The 18,614-nt window shown below is 40.3% G+C and overlaps 1 protein-coding gene across 1 annotated transcript in view; it reads right to left on the bottom strand.

Annotated features, from left to right (window-relative positions):
• The window catches only part of LOC126325620 (neuroligin-2-like), a 402,316-nt gene that overhangs the window by 299,515 nt on the left and 84,187 nt on the right, over positions 1-18,614 (bottom strand). The gene's annotated exons all lie outside the window — the stretch shown is intronic.

Raw genomic sequence — 18,614 nt, 5'->3', positions numbered from 1 at the left:
CACACTTTATTTTCGAATCATTTTCAGTTACTGTATGACTTTGACTGCTCACACTTCACTGTTTATTTTTATTCGCCTACTGCACTACAGTGTCTTTTCCTCCCTTAGACACTGGTAAGAAACTGACGTTCGAACCCACGACGGGTCTTGCTGTATACACCTCTATCAATGGGTTTCACTATTGGCGAATTCCAGAACGATCCAAAATGGCTTCGAATGATCCACAATGTATCAAAATATTCCAAAACATTCGAAAGTGTTATGAAATAGTCCACGATGATGTTGGATGTTCCGGGATGTTTCCGAATATTCTGGGATCTTCCCAAGTGTTCCAGACCACTCTCAAACATTCCAGAACATCCTGGATCCTTGTGGAACATTCGGTAACAGTATGAAACGTTTTGGAATGATCTCGAATACTCTGAATACTCTAGAATGATCCGGAAAACTAGAATTTTACACAAATTTCTAGAGGGCTAAGCACTTCAGCCCTTATATCTTAATAAGAGTCCCTGCAGATAAAAGTGGGAGCCTTCTTCAAAGCAAGGTGTAGAAGGCTAAGACACCATATAACTCCGTTGATCGTACAGGGACTGGTTTCTGATTTTTTACGGCACGCACAGGGCAAACTTACGTTCGCAATACATTTTGGCTACCTGTTAGTCCCTATAACTCACCCGTAATTTTCACAGACTTTCGAACATATTGCACCATTTTACAATGTTGGGCTCTTTTCCAGGTCAACAAACCTAAGCTGTGCTGCGGCACGGGTTGTTGCTGTTTGTAGGTTCTGTTTGTAGGTTTCCGCCCTCTGTTGGAGGCCACACGATATCGTTTGGTTGGCATGGTTGCAGTTGTTTGTTTTCTTCTCTTGCTGACCGGCGCCACTCCGTTTTGCATGCGTGTTCTGTCTGCTAGTGGCAGCAGCGGTGTTTATAGGTATGTAGTAACTGTTGCCTTATCTTTGCGGGACGTCGTTGTTTTTCCGGGTCTTGCGAATGGCCCAGTTCGGTTGGGGACTCTGGATGAGCCAGGTCCGCGCAGTGCCAGAACACGCTGGGACTGCTGACGGCATCCATGGCTGCAGGATGGAAGGGCTGTGGTCACGAGAGTGCATGAGCTCGTCGTAAACCGGATCGAGCAAGCTTTAAGATTAGTGCATTTCAATCCAAGTAGATAAACCTCCAACACTGTGTTATCTCTCCATTCTCCATCGACTTGGGTTCGTGAGGCGAGGAGCGGCAAATTGAGTGGTTGGGGAAGGCGGATCTGATTAGCTTTCCTATACTTCTTATTTCGGTTTACTGCGTTCAACTTCTTAAAACATGTTAAGTTCAACCAGCGGTAATTTTTCTTGTTTGGTGGCTACTAACGCAGCCAGTTACCTGCCCTTGGGGGTAGTATATGTAAAGGCAGTGTGCGTTTCCTCGCGTTGCCACTACTGTAAGGCTAGTAGTTTTCACAGCTTACTTGACTGTAGGCAAGTTGGTAATTCTTCTACTCTGGTGGTAGTGATTCCTTTCTTCTCCTGAGCGCTCTAAACACAGTATTCTGGGGACGTAGTTCAGACGACTGGTTTCGGCTTTGGCGTATTGTTCCATCATTGCATTTGGTTAATCGGACGTCAGGTAGCTTTAGAAAGCTTATCATTAGTCATTCGTTAGCCGGCCACTATTCTGTTACCATTTTGTGTAGTGAATGCAACTCTTGGCTGCCTATCTCATCGTTCGCGGAAGTGCTTGTTGCCGGGTCTTCTCAGAGATCGATTCCTGAAGCACCGTCTGTGGCCCCTTGGTTCTTGGAAGACATGTGTTTTCTAAAAGGAGGTATTATGGCCAGTGTAACGCTCCTTCAGTCCACGCCTCATGCGAGTATAATCTGCCTCAGTACCCTTTTATGAACTTTTGTAATGGTCCTTTGTTCCATGGTTGTATTATTAATCACAATAATTTTTAATGCCTACGTTAAAGGCTATATATGTCTAGTTAATAGTTCTGCTGGCCTTTTGGAATAAATCTAAAAGCGTAGTGTTCAGTGGATGTTAAGGGTTGTGTTACAAAATTTACCATCGTCTTATTTCACCCGTTTGGAGAACAGATGCTTGTTTTTTTTAATTAACCTCTGCTATTGTATTTGCTGATTTACAGGAGGTATCTAATTTTTTATATTATTGCCGTTCCTGGCGTGTAAGGCCTTCAGTCGTTATTGTGGTCACTTGCCTTAAATTCTAATTTGGTATTTGTACTTCCACAGTAAGCCATTAAAACCTTATTTACTGACATTCCTGGCGTCTGATGCCTTCTGCTGTGTTTGTGTCGACTTGCCATTAATATTTCAATACCTGTAATTTGTAAGTTGCAGAAAGTTTTAAATAATTCTTAATTGATAGCCATTCCTGGCGTGTAAGGCCTTCTTCCCAGATCACAGTGGCTTGCTTTTAAAACATTATCTGCTGTATTTGTATTTAATGGTGATATGCTAAATTGTAACTCATTGAAATCACTGTTATTTACACTGTTGCTTATTCTTTCGTTAATAACGTGTGGTATTTTTATTTATTGTTTAGTCTGGAATTAATGGTTTAAAATAAATTGTGTGTAACTGTTAAAGGCAACCAATATTAACTTATTATGGCCACATCCACAATCGTAACCGAATCCTGCCTTTCCTTGACTCCGAGGTTTCACTACCCTATCAACCACAATATCAGAACTGCTTCTCTGATTCCTATATCTTTCTTAAAACCAAAACTGATCATCGTCTAACAGATCATCCATTTTCTTTCCTACTGTTGTGTATACTACTTTTGTCAGTACCTTGCATGCACGAGCTGTTAAGCAGATTGTACAATTCTTGCACTTGTCAGCTCTTGCTGTCTCCGGAAATGTGTGGATGATATTTTTCGGAAAGTGATATGGTATATCGCCAGATGCGTATATTTTGTGGGACCAACATGAATAGTTGTTTTGTGGCCACTTCCCCCAAATAACTTAGAAATTCTCGTGGAATATTTTCTATTTCTTCTGCATTGTTTGAACTAAAGTCTTCCAAAGGTCTTCTAAATTGTGATTCTAATACTGGACTTCCCTATTTCTTCTAAACCGACTCCTGTTTCTTTTATCACATCAGACTAGTCTTCCCCCTCATAGAAGCCTTTGATGTTCTCTTTCCACCTATCCTCTCTCACCTCTGCTTTTAACAGTGGAATTCTCTTTGCAGTCTTAATGTTACCTCATTTTACATTTCATTTCACCGTAGGTTGTTTTGACTTTTCCGTGTGCTGAGCCAATCTTTCCGACGTTACTTGTTTCTATTTCTTCACGTTTTTCATGCTGCCGTTTAGTCTTAATTTCCCTGCACTTTCCCTTTATCATTCCTCGAGATATTTGTGCTGTATAAAGGGTGTTCCTCCATTCAACTACGTCATCGACGGTCGGTACCAAGTCTGATTCCGCCCATGGACCATGCTGAAGGGAAGCAACGAATAATCACAATATCGATAGAAACTTGGCTTCTCGAAGACAACTCTCGCCCCCTACCCAGTTGCTCAAAACTGTTTATGTTACAGATAGATATCCGAAAGTCAGTTATGGAAACACAAAGAAGCCGATAGATCGAGTTTCAGAAGAAACCTTCGCAAAATAACATTCTTCCATTTTAGTCATCGACTGTAGCCTATGAACTATACTTTTAATGACTTACCTTCTTTCCAATGATTTCGGAATTGGCACCATGAAAGTCAACTGATGGTATATCCCCTCCTATTTTAAATCACAGAAAACCTTTTTGCAAGACTGCAAGCTACTTCCTTCAGGCAATGACGTGATACGAAAAATCGTTTCGTAATAAGTCATTCTAAATAATCCGTCAAATGTTACGAAATTTTCTATTATCCCCTGTTTACAGCACCAATACAATTTCAATAATGTTGGTTGCAGTTTTAAATGGTTCTGCGTAATATTATCCACTCAAAAAGATAACTGTCAGATTCAGTCCACATACAGTGTATATGAAAATCAATAGCACAATCTGCCACAGGTGAAAATGTGCGATGATAAAAGCAAGAACTAATGAATACGGAACCACAAACGATTAATTTAAGAAATAACTGAAAATACCCGGTGACAACCTGTTACTGATTCCTGCGCTATACAAGGAAGTAATAATTACACTTTCCCGCTTGAGAGAACCCTCATGAAACACGTGTCATCAGAGGACAGTGAATGTTAGCGGATACTTTTGTAAGACATGCGGAAGGGAAGTAACGAATAACCGACTTTTCATTTTCACTTGAGGTCGTTGCGTACCATGTTTAACGTCCCAGGTTGCAAACGTTACAATGTGACGAACATGTGCATCCACGATTGACTGGAACTGCACTAGATAGCGCCCTACTACTGCCCGAAACACCTCAGCTGTGATACTGGCTGCTCCCTAATTATGCTCACTTTCAATCTTCAAGGTGTGTTAGTGTCTCATTGATAAACGTTGCTCTTGCGGTAATCGTGCAGCCACAAATGATACCGGTTCAAATATAATGACCTTATTGGCCACGCAGTTTGGAACTATCGGCCAATGTTTCGTTATGTTCTTTAGCCTCGGTGGGGGAACAGGATCTGTCCGAATTCCTTTAATGCGGCAGTAGTCGAGAAATTCAGAAGCACTATTGCTGCTGTTTTGATAAAGCAGCTTTACATTAAAGGCCTGCTCACCTTGTCTAGACCTACGTTGACTGTATGAAACTGTAATGCACACTGATGCTTGCCTTTCCAACCTACGTCACCGTATCAGTCACCATTATAGCAAGCATGACACTAACACTACTAACAATGAAAACCTAGCAGTTCCCAATCTGAACATCATTCCTGTGACAGTTCAACTCTTCACAACGCTCGTGGCAAGTTGAAATCACCGCTGTTGCTCGCCGCGTTTTAAGAGCGTGCGACTGTAACTAACGCCTTGGCCGCCGTTACTGCTGGTTGCGCTATGTCGCCACATGGAGCAACGTTGGTTGGAGTGGCCTTCTTGCTTGGTGGCCAGTGACATGGAAAAATCGGTTCGGAGTCGGAGGTCGAGCGGAGACATCCTGGTAGAACAGCGACGAGATACATGTCAACGGCGGTGCCGGGCGCCTGAATTTGTCTCTTGATTCCGTACCGCTATGCCGATTGTGACTAGCTAATGAAAACTTGTGTCTTATGGGGAGGAAAGCAACGACTGTAAAGTTACAACCGATCTGTGGTTGCCATTTGTGCAAGTGGGCCAGTGTGATATGCGAGTAGTTGTATCTCCACATCGTCGATATTTTGTTTATAAGTGGAGGCTCTTGGTCCCACCTCGTTCCATGACAGTAACACTAATTGGATCTGAACTCGGAACTATGGTTGCATTGGGATTAACAACTAGGACTGGAACGTAGTAAATGCAGTTACGCTATCAATACCGGTACCCTCTTTGTGCATTGAATGAAGCGGGTGTGACTGAAGTTGGTTGAAGCAGTTATGTGTCGAAAAACTTCTACACCTTGGTAAATGAATTTTTACAACAATGTGGATCGGGCACCTGCAGTGCCAGTTTGAGTTTAATTGAAGCTGGGTATTGATCAGCATTGCGTTTTGAATTAAATCTGTTATTGTTCTGTTTTTAAACAACAAAAATTTGACATGGTAATATTGCGTAAGCACCTTCAGTGCCAATTTGATCCTAATAGAAGCTGAATCTTGGCCAGCATTACTTTGAATTAAAGCCTCTGAAGTTTCTTGCTTTTAAACAAATTTAGTTTTAAAGTAAGAAATTTTGGGTGACCATTTTCGGTGCCGATATCACGTTCGAACTTCCCCACCGTTGTGCTTTAAATTAAATCTACTAATGCTCTTGTTTTTGAACAGTCAAATATGTACATAATAATTTTGTGTGGTCACCTTCAGTGTCAGTTTCTTGTTAGTTGAAACCGGAGAATGATAGGAGTGGTTCTGAATTACACCTTCTAACGTGATTGTTTTAAATAAACTGATCTAAACATGTTTTCCCTGGGCACCTTCATTGCCGGTTTTATGTTAACTTGAGCTTGACCAGCTTTATGTTCAGCATTATAATCTGCTAATTTTCTTGTTTTCAAACTATGAAGTTATACGTAAGAATTTTGGGGGAGCACGTTCAGTACCATTTAATGTTGATTGCGGCTGGAGCTTGACCATGTGTTTTAGACTGACTTGAATTTGTGGCCTGATATTGCCTTATCAATAGTACTGCTACTGGCTAAACGGTAGGGTGGATATATATTTTGTGTATCTATGATTGGGCCTTACCCCTGGAAGTAGATTTTTTTGTAATGGCCTTCTGGAAAATAGAGATCGTTTTGAAAACATGTGCACCTCATTCAACTCAGCACTACCGCTCCCTAAGGTGCAGTTCTGCTACAATTCTTATAAAGTTGGGTAGTCATACAGCAAACAGTTTTCCATCTACACTTGATCAAGTAGCTCAAGTTTAATTATAATCACCCTGTATATTGCCCTTGATCATAAATGTATAATTCTAGTGTTAACTCTGCCGTTAACTGCCAATGTAACCGAGTCTACATTCCACTCATAGCTTACCTTACCAACAAACACAATTTACTGCAAGCTCATACCTGTTTATGCAGACACCTGTTGGTGTAATTATTGTAGTATTATCTCTGGAGTGTCAGGAACTTTTTAATATCCTTGGAATTCGCTGCTCCTTTTCTTTTGACTGTATCAGTGCCAGTGCTGGGCTATACTCTTTTCCGTCATCAGATAATCTTGTTAGAGACATAATTCTCAGGATTTATAATTATAAAATACTTCAGAACACGGTGAAGCTTACAGTTAAGCACAGAAATAAAGTACAGACAACCTTTATCAACTTCACGCATCCATCAACATTCTCCAACCAAGATGGACAATACATCACAAGAGTTAATACAGAAATAAAGTACAGAAGAACTGATCAACTTCACGCAACCGTCAACATCCTCCAACCAAGATGAACAATATATCACAAAAGTTAAACCAAGATGGATAATATATCACAAGAGTTACCATCAACTGTGACTAATCAAGTTTCTGCGCAATCTCAGTTCTTGCCATCCCACAAGAGTTACCATCAACTGACTAATTAAGTTTCTGCGCAAGTTCAGTTCTTGTCATCCAACGTAATGTACATATTTACGTCAAATTCGGCTGCACACATCTCACTAAATTTATAAGTGGCCTGTGACATTGATGACCTCGAGAACATGAGGCTCAGTAGACCTAATGTTTACTTCATGTGCAAAGTGACAGAAAAAGTGAGGAAACATGGATTTTGGGAGGATGACGATTCGACTTCGAAGGAAGTAGACGTATGAGGATGGGGATTAAATTTAGCAGAGACATGATTGAGCAAAATCCTGTACCATTTGGAAGGTTCTGATTTATTGACTCAGATTTTGTAAGATCGAGAGCTTTTATTTGTTAATACTTTCAAAATACAGAGCTACAACTATCAAAGGTACATCCTGTGAGTTTTCATTAGCAGCACCCACTCACTTTTTGCTGGTGTAGTTCGAATAACGTGTGGATCGATTGTGTGCTGAGGCTGGTAAACGACCTGCAACAACGGTCTCGTTCTCATTTTCAGAACAGCTGTTGTTTTCATTGTCACTTCTACATAAAGCACTATTTTAATGGACAACTATCGTTCACAGACCATCGAAATATTCATCATTGTAGACAAAAGAGTCCATGCGGTGTGCGGACATAAATAATAATTTCAGACATAATTCTAGATACGTTGCTCCATCATCGTAATCCAGCTGATACCAGACGCCGCCAAGAAGAAAAGCAGTGGGAATATTCCGATTAGCTTGAGTGAAAACAGAATTAAGAATTTTACCCTTAGCTATACATAGGCGTGCCTACCTATGACACAACTGATAAGAGATTCTTATATAGTTAGTATTATATAGTTAGGTGTATCACATTATTCTTGACTATTCTACCTGTATTACTAAAGTTAAGGTATTTCTTCAATATCAATAAAGAAGTATTGCTTAATTATATCAACTGTTAATTTTCAGGCTAGGCACTAGACGATATCTGTATCTGCCAAATAAAACCTGCTAAAAAGGACAAATGATTGCTGAGGTTTATTATTTGTAAATTATATCATAGTCGCTGAGTGCTCCCACGTCCCTAATGGAAGGTAACGAGCCTACAATTTCTTCTCGCTCCTCCTCTGCAGCTTGACTAGATTATTTCAATTTTTCTTTATATCAAGTGGCACTACAGTCAGTTTTTAAGTTTCAGGATGTAGATTAGTCTGTGTTGTCTAGTATCTTAGGAATTCTCTACAGGAAGCAGTAGTAGGTAATGTTTTTATTATAAGGGTTATTCTGCGTGTAAAATATTTTTAAATAAGTGGGGATTCTTCATGTGGTTAGAACATTAATTTATTGTAATTTTGATACCTGATACCAAAATTTAAGATGGTAAGGTCATATTTTTCTGGGGAATGACTAATACGAAGGTGAAATTAAAGATTGCTCCTGAAAAGCAGACTAATATGTAGTTAGGTTCTGACACAGACTGTACCTGAGAACATGGCACACATTATATCGCAAGAAAAAGTACACCGTGTACAATGACCAAAGATTACATCTTGGATATTCAACATGCCGGAATAATCAAACGTGGGGGGACAACAATAACGTTCAGCGATAGGCAAAGGTTCAGAGGGAAATTACGACGCCAAGCCACAATGATTGGCAGTCGTAGCCATCTGTAATCGCAGATGTCACAAATGAGGTTAATCGACATAAGGATATGAATTTGTCATACTAAATCCGGTTGCATCACGCCCCGGAGGAGCGACTGTAAAAGAGAGTAGAGGATATGACATAATGTAAATGTATTAAGATATTCGGAAGATAAGGTATCTGCCAAGATATTGAAAAACGTGAATAGCTGCACTTGATATTGGAAAATCTGACTAGCAGTACCCATTGTTACCTATGTGTAAAAAGTTCGAATATATTCCAGTCACTAATGATTCGGATACTGAAGGGTCGGCGAATGTTATATCAAGTAATCATTTTGAACGAGTAGCGCACAAGGTTAGTGTGCTAATTCTCCTCTTACATAATTGCAAAAAAGTTGGAGCAGTTGACACGAAAGCAAGGAATGTTAGAAAGCAAATGCAGTTAAATATAATTTCTGAGAACATTTCTCTCTCTTGGAGAACAGCTTTTCTTTTGTTACTTAAAAATGCACGTGCGCAGGCACAATCACAAGAATTTTTTTTTGAGGAGGTTACCGGTTTCAGTCTTCATCTTCAGATTCACATCATGGTGGTACGTCTGAAGATGGTCTAAAACATACCGAAACCGGTAAAGAATTGATAGCATAACATATGTTTGACACAAGCTGTCTCTGAGATATAGGGGCCGGCCGCGGTGGCCATGCGGTTCTAGGCGCTGTATTCCGGAACCGCGCGACTGCTAAGGTCGCAGTTTCGAATCCTGCCTCAGGCATGTATGTGTGTGATGTCCTCAGGCTAGTTACATTTAAGTAGTTCTAAGTTCTAGGGGACTGAAGTCCCATGGTGCTTAGAGCCATTTGAATCATTCTTTGAAATATAGGGACGTATAAACTTCTCCTCAAAGAATTTGTTCTTATAGGTTTGATGGAGCCAAAGTCATGACAGATTTAGTGCGAAGGAAAGAGTACATGGCAGGTACTGCCGAAAGACGAAGGTTAAGCTCACTGTAATGAAAGATGATGAGACACAGACACAGACAGGCGTCTATACCAAACTGAAACAATAGATGTACTGCTTGTGGCGCAAAAGAAACAGCAGAAGATGATGGAGTCAGAGAAAGTGGCAGCAGAACGAACCCATCAGTTGTCACGTACTCTCATTCACTATTCACAAATTTGTGAAGAAAAGCGAGGCATCACAATGGATTATATTTGTTGTTTAGAAGATGTTCTATTCAGTTCCCTTGCGTCATTGAATAATACGAAAAGCCTATAATTAATGAAATACAATGGTTGAATAATTTTTCTGTGAAAATTATGCAACAAATGTATTAAGATTAGAATAACGTTACTTCCGAATTTTTCAATTTAAATAATATTTGTGTGTAGTATTTATAGTTAAGAGTCTTCTTTCATGAAAGTGAATTTTATTCGACCTACACTACTTATTCTTATTTAAAATGGAACGGATACATGACTGAATTTATTACCTAAGAAGGTTTGATGTAGAGTGGTGGACAAAAGGAACGAGGCCCCTCACCTTTTCGGTATACTGATCCGCACAGCTTTAAAGTCTGCTACACAGCATAACAGGTAAGGCGACGAAGTGCTACCAACACACCATGCACAGGCGTAAAATTGAAAAACTATCCGAAACTTGTCAGACTTTTTTCAATCATGTGTAATACTATATTAATGCTGATTACTGTCTTAACCACAACACCTAAATATAAGATATAAATGAAAGAAGAAAGGCTAATTAGTATGAACTGTAGTAATAAAAATGCATTTCAGCTTATCGAGATAACATAACTATTTTAGTAAGACAAATTATCCCAGATCGTTACGCATTAGCTAAATATTATGCGAATTCGGCCGCGAAATGGTTTGTGTCAACGTTCAGACCAGTCATACTGGATTACCGTTGCTGACCTTTTCGCATTCTCCATTAGACGTGTCACAGACAGAAAAAGTTCATCAGCCAGAGTGATCCTTAATGTAGCTAATAATGGGAATGCTCGCATATCTACAACGCGGTGGCATTAATAGTGCGATCTGAATTACCAAGTGTATAGGCAAATGGATTTTATTTGCATTCCTGTAAACGTGATTTGGATCGAAAGCGTAGGCACGATTAATATGCTGATGTATCGATTGCAACTGGATAATTTAGAGTAAGGAGTAGGGGAAATTATTATGCGGCCCTCATCTTCAGTAACTGTGGTAGTTACTTTCGTTGTTAGGATATCGTCACGTTTATCGGTAAAAATGGAACCCTACTAGTCTCACTTTCTTGACAGTCTATTTGTCTACCCCACCTTTAAAACCCATTTACCTCGAGTACGGGTGGACATAATTAGCTGAAATGTGTCACAATTCCTGCGGCATACTGTCCCTTGGTGCAGTAGAAAATTGAGCTATGTCAACGCAATCTAAAGATACGGCCGTTTACGTAAAGTAAATTTACGCGAAAAGTAAAAAAAAATGACTCTAAGAACTTGTAAGTAGGCTGTTTAGGTTTTTTTTATTGGTAACGCCGCCGCCACGTAGCGCTCTGTATGAAAATCGCTGGCTGTGCCATGTGCAGTCTGTGGCTGGTTGGCATTGTTGTAATACTCGCCATTGTAATGTTGGGCAGCGGCAGCTGGATGCTAACAGCGCGTAGCGTTGGCAGTTGGAGGTGAGCCACCAGCGGTGGTGGACGTGGGGAGACAGATGGCGGAGTTTTGAAATTTGTAAGAATTGGTGTCATGAACTGATATATATATATATATTATGACTATAAAGGTAAATACATTGTTTGTTCTCTATTAAAATCTTTCATTTGCTAACTGTGCCTATCAGTAGTTAGTGCCTTCAGTAGTTTGAATCTTTTATTTAGCTGGCAGTAGTGGCGCTCGCTGTATTGCAGTAGCTTGAGTAACGAAGATTTTTGTAGGGTAAGTGATTTGTGAAACGTATAGGTTAATGTTAGTCAGGGCCATTCTTTCGTAGGGATTTTTGGAAGTCAGATTGCGTTGCGCTAAAAATATTGTGTGTCAGTTTAAGCACAGTCGTGTATAATTTTTCAAAGGGGACGTTTCAAACTATGCCAGCAAACTGGTTAGGTCATCAGTCTCCTAGACCTAGAACTACTTCAACCTACCGAACCTAACACACATCCATGCCCGGGGAAGGATTCGAACTGACGGCGCATGGAGCCGCGAGGACCGCGATATGACGCCATTGAGCGCAAGGCTAACCCGCGCAGGCAAGCTGTTGATATCATCTGGTGTTACTATAAAGTTATTCACTTCCGGTGAATTATTTTCTGCGCAGTTCATTTAAGAAAGAATAGCTAAAATATATTTGATGTTACAGAAGGGGAAGGACGCCTAATTCATTTCGCCTTGTCTTTATTCATGATGTTAGATTCGCAATCTGAGCATACATTCTATCCATAATCACACTTTATATCCAAGTCACTGTCACAGATATGCGAGTACAACACATTGGCTTATACTTGAGGTATTTCGTTTTTCACGAAGTGGTGGCAGACAATGTTGTGGCCTCTTCCAAGCGCGATTTCTGCAGTGCTGGCTATCTCAGCACATTAGCTGAGTGAACTTGCAAAGTATGTTGGTAGCACTTCGTAGCCTTGCCTGTTATGCTGTGTAGCAGACTTTAAAGCTGTGCGGATCAGCATAAAGAAAAGGTGAGGGGTCTCGCTCGTTTTGTCCACGACTGTACATGACACAGCTGATTTGACATTAAATCTTGAAAAATATGGATTTGTCCACTTGTAACCTCCAATACCTCCTATATAAATTAAGCTGGTGGAAGTGGCGGAGGGGAAGTTTTGATGTGAGTTCTGTCCTTAAAATGTATAGTCATGGATATAGAAAGCATGGCGAGCAGAGCGCCAAAGATGCGAAGGCCTGAGTTAGTGCACTATAATAGAAGTTGAAGACAGGTAATAAAGTGTGGAACTTCGTGAGACCGTTCATATGAATAAGTAAAGAGTGCGACAACTTCAACGAACTTCCAGTGAAGTTGATGAATTTGTTTATCATATAACATCAAGTAAAACATGTGCATGCTGCAGTGGCAGTGTCACGTAAATTAATTCGGAAATTTGAGCGTGCAGACTGAAGCAGTTCATGCGAGAAGGGAGAAACATTCTCTTCATAACCGCTGTGTGAGTGAATATGGACGAGTACAACAGTGTGTTTCCTGTAACGATGATGAATTAAGTGACCGTGATTGTTTAAAGAGCAACGAATTTTGTTGGTGTGGACTTGAAAAGATTCTAAGTAAACCTAATTTTGAACAATAATATCGATGTATGGTCAAAGAGCTATCCTAATGAAACTCTCAGTAATTGATGTTGTTATTAGCAGATGTACCAATTCCCAAAAAAAAACAGTTCCGAACAGATTTTGAAAAGTGAACAAGTTTTGAGATAACCCCATTCTTCTCAGGCTATTTTTATTGGACATATAATTACCCTTTCAACCCAATATCGCATGTTTAGGATCCACCACTGTGGAGAAGTCCATATCAGGAATCATCCGTATCCCTGTAAGCCACCAATCTGATAAAGTATTAAGAGATGAATTTGTGACCTCAGTCCTCAGCAGACTGGGAGCGTCATGCTGTTTCATCACCCGCACGTCTTTGTTATTAGATCCCTCTGTTTTAAGAGTTCTCCACGCAAAGTAGAGTAACATGTGTTAGGGTCAAAAACTCACATTTGAGACGAGAGTTTTCCTAAATTGTTAGTTGAATCATGTAAATAAAATAAGTCTAGATTGCTTTAAGTCCACTTCAATGAAGCAAAATTTTTTTTAACATTCTAACTATTTTACAAATATATGATTTGTTGTTCGAACAGTCCACAGGTATACTGCCGGTTCATAGTGTCCAACGGGCAGAATATGTCGGAGATCAGACATGTCGTCATCGTCAGGTGCGCTGACGAACTGAGATCCTGAGGGCGGGCGGCCAATTTAAATCCCCTCACCCCGCGGTCGCGAAGACGTGGGCGTCAGAATGTGTCGTAGTGTCGATGTCCTTGCTACGTCCACCCTAGTCGCCTGTTCTGAAGAATCACATATGATTTTTAATGCAGGAAGAGATGTAACTAGAGACCAACGTTTGGGAATCTGTATTCAGCAGGTTTCCTTGGTTTCCGGCTGAAAGGAGTTCCTTAACATATGAATTCCTTAAGTAAAAAGATATAACTTCCAGTATCACACATAGTGCATAAACGTAAGCATCCTGGGAACTCAGCGGACAATATCTGAAGACCTCCAGCTAAGAGAAACAAAACAAATATACATCATATCACAAAATCTCCAGTTATGGCATATACATATTTACCAGCAACTCCTGCATTCGTTATTAGCGTATTTAAATATATCATAGATCCATAAAGTGACTAACAATATATTTAAACAATGGACTTTAAGATCTGAACTTTTAGTAGTTCTGGATTCAGTAAAGATGGACAGTCTGGTAACATAATCTCCCATTGGAGGCAAAGTGACTGTTTTTGTTTTAGGTAGGAGGGGAATGAAACCTAGCTACTGAGGTTTTTTGGAACACAGCCAACCGCGATTGTACAGCGAGTGTGGAAATTATGACAGCGAAAGCAAGAGACTCTCCAGACGTCATGCTTATTCTGTGAGTGAAGAGGGAGAATAGTGGTCAAAGATAGATTTAGGAGGGATGGCGAATAGATCTAGTATGAAGTAGACGTATTAGGAAAGGGACTGAAATTTGTAGTGAGGTAGTTGATATGCTATTGGCGAAACCTCGTGTCAATCAGTAATTCATGAGTTATTAACTCAGATTAGATTGTCAGTGTTAGCGCTCTTATATGTTAAGTTGCAAAACATGGATCGACAATTATATGGTACGTCGTGTAAGGTTTCATTTAATGGATCCTTTTTTTCAGTGGTGTACTTACGTCGTTTGTATCGTTGGTTTCTGGATGCTAGTAAAGAAAGTGCTTCTCACTGTCCTGTTCTAATTTGCAGAATAGTTGCTTTTTCCCATTCTTCTGGTCTATATAAATCACTATTTTATTGGACGACTATGATCCATAATCCTTCAAAATATTCATTATTGCGCATTATCAGATGACTCCATGTGCGTGCGAATATTTGAAATAATATTTTAGATAATTCTAGATAAGCCACTGCATATTCGTAACCGATCTGATATTAGACGCCAGCAGTGAAAATATTCTGCCTAGCTTGACTGAAGACAGGGTTAGTAAATTTAGACCAGACTATAGATATTTGTGCCTACGTAGAACCAACTGATAGGCATTATGCACAAGGTTTTACGTAGTTAGAGCTTTCATCTAATTCTTGACCATTGGAACACAATTACTAAGGTTCAGATATCTCCTCAGTAGTAATGAAAGGTGACTGCCTTATTAGTATACTTGTTAATTGTCAGAGCTGAACAACATTTACACACTACACCTTTGGGGAGTAACAGCTAATTAAATATACAAACTCTCAGAAACACTTTATTACTTTTCATTTAGCGGATAAGTTAAGGTAGTTACAGTTTAGGGCAATGGGTTAAAGTTTTAGGGAAAGTAAACTAGTCTTAGACGAAAAGATTACATAGCAAATACTTTTGAATAACTAGGAAAGTATATAATACGAAAGTCAATAAAGGCATGTAACCAACATTCAAAGTAATATAACTAAAGGATCGCTTTTGGTGCCATTATCTCACGAAAGGGATTACCTGTAATAAGTTTTCGCTCATGTCCGTTTTCGTTATTAATTACGATACACTCTTTATATAAGTAAATGATATTACTATTATAAATTGTAGCTCTAGAAGTTTATAACACTGCTTGTGTGTAAAGATGTATTTTTGTTTATTTATTTACTTCTTTAAATAACAGTGCACTGCGGATGAGCTCACATTTCCACGACGTCATTTTGTCGTCATCAGGGACAATATGTACGTGAATGCTGTTATCCTGTTTGCTAGTTCAATGTAAGAATATCTGGATTGCCTGCTGCGTAGCGTAGTTTAAGATAAACAATGCGAAGCTCATCCTACATGGTAAAGTGGGGTACTTTAAATTTTCAGTTTGCACATTGAAAAGAGAAAAGAATATATTACAGTTATGTTTTTGTTAGTTTCCGAGTGGATACCAGCAAACAAAATCGTGTTACACTCATCAATCGCAACGCCAAAGTACCGTTACATTGCGCTGGAGAAGCGAAATCAAAAAGTCTCAGGACATTGATGAAGTGCGTTTAGTAACAGCAGAAATTATGCGCTTCTGTCAGGGGCGTCCAGGGGGAAAATAAAACCAACTGAATTGGAGTGATACAGCTGCATCAAGTCCGCCTTTTCCGAAAACGTATTGCCACACGATAATTCGACCTTATCAGCATTCTACTCCATTTTCAATAGGAACCACTAGCAGCATGAGACGGTAATGCGATCGTACGAGCACACAGAAAACACTGACCAACACTTGCATACCTGGGTGTTACTATACATCTTACACTGTAATTCAAGAAACACTGCTAGAACAACAGACCAAAATTCAGTGCAAAGAACAACAATTTGAGGACTCTCAAAGCCAACACCTGTGGCGCTAGCTGTGACGTCCTGACACCATCTGCTCTTTCTTTGTGTGTTGTAGCTTCACAGTACGCCTCACCTGTACACAGTAGTACAGCTAGTAAGTTGACATTACTATCAATAATACAGTCCGAAACCTGTCAGGATATATGAAGAAAATTCGTGTCGCCAACCTATTCTCGACAGTTGGAACAGCTGCTCCTGCTGTCAGATATGCCTTCAATGGTGATGTGTAGAGACTAAGTCAGGTCAGCGATTTGCTGTAGTTTACCGACTGAAATCCAGAAAGGAACTAATTCATAGCACTCAACCAGTGATGGGCACTCCAGAGTCTAGCTACATCTCCGTGTGGACGAATAAAATGTCGCATGATATTGCTGCAAAGGTATCTAACCCCAGTAAATGATCGGCTGTATCCTGTTTGTATATAATTAAACCGTCCTGAGGTGGGCGTCCCTCGTTGCAAAATAAACATGAAGCGACCATTTCTGTGAGTACTGAATAACAGAAGATCCGGGGGTGCTTGCTCATGTATCCTCTACTTGAACATTCTTGGTGCAGGGTAGGAACTTATCGAGGCAAACAACAAGGCTATTGGAGTTTCTGTGTTCTGGAAATAGTGTCCTGACAAGGAAATCAATAATAGGAAATTAATTGAAGTTGGATTCCATTAGGAACCATGTGCTTAGCGACTGCCATGTAAATATTGTATACAAGGAAATTGGCAACTACGGTCGAAGGAGTTTTGAAATATTCATTACAGCGAATCTATTTCAGACACTCTGCGACCATCTTTAGTGTAAATTTTAAGTTCTTGAAAACTCATGTAATAAAAGCATAAATTATAACTCCAGCATGATTTCAAAACAGGAGAAAATAGCAGATAACGAACAACGTTTTTGTTGATAATATGAAAATTAATTTATTTGAAGCGATAATTAGAAGGTTGTGGCTATTCCACGTGGCTCTATGGGAAATGATGCTTAATACGGTAGCGTATATGCTGCGGTATAGTTTGTTCACAACACCCTGAAAGATAAGATGCCCCCTAGTTCTGGGTCAGCTGAACCCGGTGAACGTCGGACGACTTCTGACCACGATGGCATAGTGTCAGGCCACTGCCGATATTGGTGATGTAACAATACATTGAGGTGACAAAAGTCATAGGACAGCGATGTGCACAGATACAGATGGCGGTAATATCGCGTACACAAAGCGCTTTTGCGGCGGTGTCATTTGTGCTCAGGTGATTTAGTTGAGAAACTTTCTGACATGGTTTTGGCTACACGACGGGAATTAACAAACTTTTAACACCAAATGGTAGTAGGAGGCAGAGCATGGCACATTTAATTTGAAAAATCATAATGGCCTTCAACATTCCGCCACCCACAGTATCAAAAGTGTGCTGAGAATATAAAAATTCTGGCATTACCTTTCACCATTGCGTTAACAACCGAGAGCAGCTGCGTTTGCGGTAGGTTGTCAGTGCCAACAGACAAGCAACACGGCGTGAAGTACAATGCGGCCAAATCTGGCGTTAAAGGGCTGTGGTAGCGAAAGACAGACGGCAAGTGTCTTTGCTAACAGCAAGAGATCGCCTAAACCGCCTCTCCTGTCCTTGCGAAATGGTTCAAATGGCTCTGAGCACTATGGGTCTTAACTGCTGTGGTCATCAGTGCCCTAGAACTCAGAACTACTTAAACCTAACTAACCTAAAGACATCACACACATCCATGCCCGAGGCAGGATTCGAACCTGCGACCGTAGCGGTCACGCGGTTCCAGCCTATAGCGCCTAGAACCGCACGACCACCCCGGCTGGCCTGTCCTTACGACCATGTCTGTTGGGCCCTAGACGACTGGAAAACCATGGCTTGGTCATATAAGTCCAGAGTTCAGTTCGTAAGAGCTAATGCAATTATTCGAGTGTATGGTAGACTTCACGATGCCGTGGACCAAAGTTCTCAATACGGCACTGTACTGGTGGTGGCTCCATATCGATGTCGGCTGTGTTAACTTAGAATGGACTGTATCCTCTGGATGTTCGGATGCTTGGAGACCATTTTTACCCATTGATGGACGTTATGTTCACATACAATGATAGAATTCTTATGAATGACAAAGTGCCAAGTCACAGTACACTATTGTTCGTGACTGGTTTGAAGAGCATTGTCAACAATTCGAGAGAATGGTTTGGCCACCAAGAACGCCCAGCATAAATCTTATGGAACGTTTGGTTGATTGCTTG

This window comes from Schistocerca gregaria, chromosome 2 (assembly GCF_023897955.1).
Source record: "Schistocerca gregaria isolate iqSchGreg1 chromosome 2, iqSchGreg1.2, whole genome shotgun sequence".
In the NCBI taxonomy this organism is placed as follows: domain Eukaryota; kingdom Metazoa; phylum Arthropoda; class Insecta; order Orthoptera; family Acrididae; genus Schistocerca; species Schistocerca gregaria.
This window is presented reverse-complemented; position numbering and strand designations above follow the sequence as displayed.